Genomic DNA, 4,170 nt, shown 5'->3' with positions numbered 1-4,170 from the left:
CTGTGAGCTTGACAGGAAATCAACATCGGGAGGGTGCCAATTCCTTGATGATAGGCTGGTGTCGTGGCAGTGCAAGAAACAGCATACCGTCTCTACCTCAACAGCAGAAGCGGAATACGTTGTTGCATCTGCCTGCTATTCTCAAGTTATCTGGATCCAACATCAGCTGTTGGATTACGGTTTGAATTATCTAGAAACCCCAATTCACTGTGATAATGAGGCCACAATTCAAATCACTAATAATCCGGTCCAACATTCCAAAACCAAGCACATTGATATCAAAATTCACTTTATCAGAGATTGTTATGAGCGCTCGCTCATTAGGCTAAAACAGGTTCCCACTGCCAATAATGTGGCGGATCTGTTCACCAAGCCTTTTAACAAAGCTCGATTCGATGTGCTTGTGGGATTTTTAAAAATGATTCGTTTTGAGGATTCATTTTTTTTTTGTTATTCATTAGGTTAGTTTAAATTTGCGAATTTTAGTGTTTTCATTCTCACCCATGCACAAATTTAGGGGGAGAAATAAACAAAAACCAAACAAAAAAATTGAAAAATTAAAAAATCCAAAAACATCTTGTTTCTGTTTTATTTCTTTCAGAAAACATTCAAAAATAAAAAAAAACATTAAAAATTCAGAAAAATCAAAAATATTGTCGCTTTCAGTTTTGCTTGTTGATATAGTACTGGGAAGTGATATTATCAAGTGATAACAGGCAATCTGAGTCTGCGTAACGTACCCAAAGTTGAAGGGTCTATGCTCTGGGTTTGATGCGTTGGTAGGCACGAAAGATTCTAAATGGACATGACTAGGCAGAGTTGAACTTAAGGAATTCATAGACTTGACAAATCTTGACCTAGTTAGATCCGTTTAGCCTGACAATACGGCGCTTGGATAGGTTGAGCAGGGAGATATATATGGGAATCTACTGGTCACATTAAAGAACCTGTACTTGGAACCGTGGATTAACTTTTCCTCGATGTGCGGATTATGTCCTTAATCCCGGTATTGATGGGGTGACTGGTGAATTCCGATAAGTTAGGTTTGTAGAAAATTGTTTTCTTTCTCTATCTGTCTGTTAGTTATATGTTACCTCCTCTGCGTAACTCAAAATCCGACCTGGAATGTAGCATATGCAACTCTATCTCTCTGCATCTTCTATCTATGCAATTCTTTCTATCTGTTAGCCATATACTGTCTCCTTTGCGTGACTCATAATCCGACCTGGTACACAGTATATGCATCATTCTTTTTCTCAATCTCTCTAAAACTTCAGTTAGTCATATGTTTCACCCTCTGCGAGATTGGAAGAGATCCGACCTAGGTGTATAGCATATGCATTCTAAATCTATCTTCTCTCTTAATGATTGTCTGCTCACCCGATGTAAGGAGTATTCTGGAAGTCCTTGATTACTGGAGCTTATCAGGAAGCGGGAAACATGTTCCAGTACAATTAAAATTGAACACTCACAGATTGTCTATAGATCTCGCTGCTAAATTTAGGTGAACAACAATATCCCTGGTCGTCGTCAGCTGAATGGTCATTAAGATATAGTATCTAGGAACTTAGGATCACTTTGTCTTATAATTAATAGTATGTCCTAATTTTGTCACAATTTTTTGTGTTTAAGTGGACCACAATACCGACGATCGACCAGACAAAGATGTGAAGATGAAAGGTACCGACAAGTGGATTAAGGCTGTCTAACAACTTTGATCCCAATATCACAAGGAAAATTTTCAGTAAAATTTAAGATAAAATTTTGTCTGTGTTTATTCTTATTTTATTTTTATTTTTATTTTTATTTTTTATTTTAATTTTATTTTATTTTTATAATTGTCAAAATTTAATTTTTAAATCCTTTAATTCTTAAATTTTAGAAATTAGTTTATTTTATTTTTAGTTTAATTTTAATTTTACTTTTATTTTAAATATCCTCAAAAGTTTTATTTTTAAAAATTTTAATCGGGATTTGGACTGTACATTATACTGTGTGGGAGACAGGTAATCTCGAAGGAAGTATAAAAGGTGGGGCTTACTACCGTAAACCCTTTTCACCTCCCATTTTCCCTTTTTACAGCCGCAAACTCTTTCTCTCTCTACTCTCTCTCCTCGAAAAAAATTTGTGAGTTTTTGCGAAATCAACTAGTTCACTTCGAAGGTATGCTAAAACCGACTGGGGAAATGCTGTTTGTTCTTCGATTCGACTGAAACTGAAGGAGTAATCGGGGTTTAAGTGTTCGTCGGCGTTTACGGTTTGGGGAGGGTTTACGGTTTGGGGAGATTCAAGAACTGTAAACTCATTTTGGCCTTACGACCGTAAACTCTTTTTGGCCTTACGACCGTAAACTCCTTTTGGGCTTACGACCGTAAACTCCTCTGAGTTTACGACCGTAAACTCAGTTTACGGTCAGGTGACCATTGCTATGGGTTTACGGTCGTAAACCCAATTTGGACCGTAAACTCTGTTTGACCACTTTGAACCGTAAACTCAATGTTTGACCAATATTGACCGTAAACTCCAATTTTTGTGGTCAAAATAATTTTTAAGGCCAAATTAAAATTGTTTAATTAAGAAAACTTAAAGCTTTAAATTGTTTAAATACTTTGTTTTCTTACTTGGCCTGTTTTAGTGCAGATCAATGGCGAATCTTAAGTTTGCTGACATGCATAACCTGGCGATTGTGTTGGATGAACCTCCTGTTGCTCATGGAGATTTCAGATCAATGATCTACAGATTAAGAGAATGCTGCCTGGCTTGTGCCATCACTGTGAATCCGGTTATTTATCAGAACATTGTCCGGGAGTTCTGGCAGACGGCCAAGATGTCAAAAGAAAATGGTGCGATTGTTGTTAAAGCTATGGTTAAAGGATGCAAGATCATGATCACTGAGCAGTATATCAGAGAAACATTGCTGATCAATGATCAACCCGATTTTCCTACTGAAATTGGGATTCATGATGTTCAAAAGGTTCTCAAAAGGATGGGATATGAGGGCATCTACCCTCCCACGGTGAAGAAGCTTCTGCCTCCCTACTGGAGATTTTTGGCGCATGTGTTCGTGAGCTGTATCTCGGGAAGGAGATCAGGAGCTGATGAAATCTCTCTCAGGAACACAGGGGCTATCGTTTCACTGGCTGCTGGCATCAAATTCAACTTCTCGAAATTCATTTTGGATGAGTTCTTGGTAAATATCAACGCTATAAGCCGGGAGACCAGAGATGCATTCTTGCTATATCCGAGATTTATTCAGATGTTCATCGACAACCAATTCCCAAAGATGATCAAAGATGGTGACAAGCTGGATATAAAGTCATTAGGCCCGCACACGATTGGTCTCATTAAGCAAAATCGAAAGGGCAAAGTCGTCTTCCAAGGCTTACATCCTCTCGTGAAATTCGGGAAATTTGCTGAAATAGATGAATCTTCTGAATCTCATGGAATGTCTGACAAGATGTCTTCTGAGCCCACTTCCTCCGAGAGAGTTGTTTCTGAAGATGTCATCACAGTTTCAGATCATGATGAAGAAGAAACTCCAGCTGCTAATGCTCAAGTAGCTGAGGAACACGAATTGACATCTGTTCAGGTACAAGGAGATTACAATGAGGGGTCTGGAACGGAGACTGATTTGTACGAAGGCCTCGACCTCACAGGATTTGATAACGATGAAATTCCTCTCAACTTCGGTAGCAATGAAGATTTCATGACCGGTGTAAACCTCAACACACTGCTTGAAAATATCGATGAAGTTGCTCATCCAGCAACGGAGATAAGGGAAAAAGAAGACGTTCTCGAAGCCACGCCTCCTCCTACCAATCCATCGGCGGAAATAGCAATTCCTATGGTGACAGTATCAGGGATTCCTCCCCTTGATGTTGTTTTACCTACTTCTGAGCCATTGGAAAGTGATCATACAACTACACAAGCCTCTCACCCTCCATCAAAAAGACGAAGACTTGACCCTAGACAGGGAATTCTTGATTCGAGTTCACTTCAAAGTTTTACAGCTCCACCAACAACAACTCCAGTTATCATCTCATCTGAACCTATCAGTGAAGGTCCTAGTACCTTCTATAAAGCTGGTGGATCTTCATTCCTCACGGATTTCTCTCCTCCCAGGCCAGAGCATGATGCTGCCTTGGTTAAGTTAGCCAGGTTTTTGGCCAG

The sequence above is a fragment of the Lactuca virosa genome, chromosome 5 (genome assembly GCF_052849685.1).
Source record: "Lactuca virosa cultivar CGN04683 chromosome 5, Lactuca_virosa_CGN04683_v6, whole genome shotgun sequence".
NCBI classification, from domain to species: domain Eukaryota; kingdom Viridiplantae; phylum Streptophyta; class Magnoliopsida; order Asterales; family Asteraceae; genus Lactuca; species Lactuca virosa.
The sequence above is the reverse complement of the archived record's forward strand: the minus strand, read 5'-3'. Positions refer to the sequence as shown.